This window comes from Pterocles gutturalis, unplaced genomic scaffold, assembly GCF_000699245.1.
Source record: "Pterocles gutturalis isolate BGI_N339 unplaced genomic scaffold, ASM69924v1 scaffold36189, whole genome shotgun sequence".
Taxonomy (NCBI): domain Eukaryota; kingdom Metazoa; phylum Chordata; class Aves; order Pterocliformes; family Pteroclidae; genus Pterocles; species Pterocles gutturalis.
This window is the reverse complement of record NW_010131875.1, coordinates 3,586-4,040: the sequence shown is the minus strand read 5'-3', so window position 1 is coordinate 4,040 and position 455 is coordinate 3,586.

Here is a 455-nt window from a genome sequence, read left to right as displayed (position 1 = left end):
AGCGCTCCCCCCTGCACAGCTTGTGCCCCCCTGCACAGCCCTGGCACCGGTTATCCTGCAAGATCCCCTCCAACGTCCCTTTGTTCCGGCAGGAATTGCTCTGCCCGTCGCCTGTTTGCAGCAACAGGACAAAGTTGCGTTGCTGTGTTCATGGCAGCCCAGGAAACGCAGCCAAAAGCTGCCCAGAACAAGCAGTCTCTGAAATAATGTAATTAAAACGCCTAATTGAGATAATTGCCCAAATCCATTATATGCGTGATGCTAGCTGGTGGCCAGGTTGATTTTAAAGAGGAGCCCTGGATCTGTGGGCTGGGGAGGGAGCATGCGGGGGGTTTTTTTTTTTTTTTATTTCCCCCAATTATAATAGAAAAAAGGCAGAGAGCTGAGCTGATCGGCGCGCGGAGGGAAGATTGCTGTCATCACGCCGTAATGGCTCCCGGGCGGGCGGAGGCGGG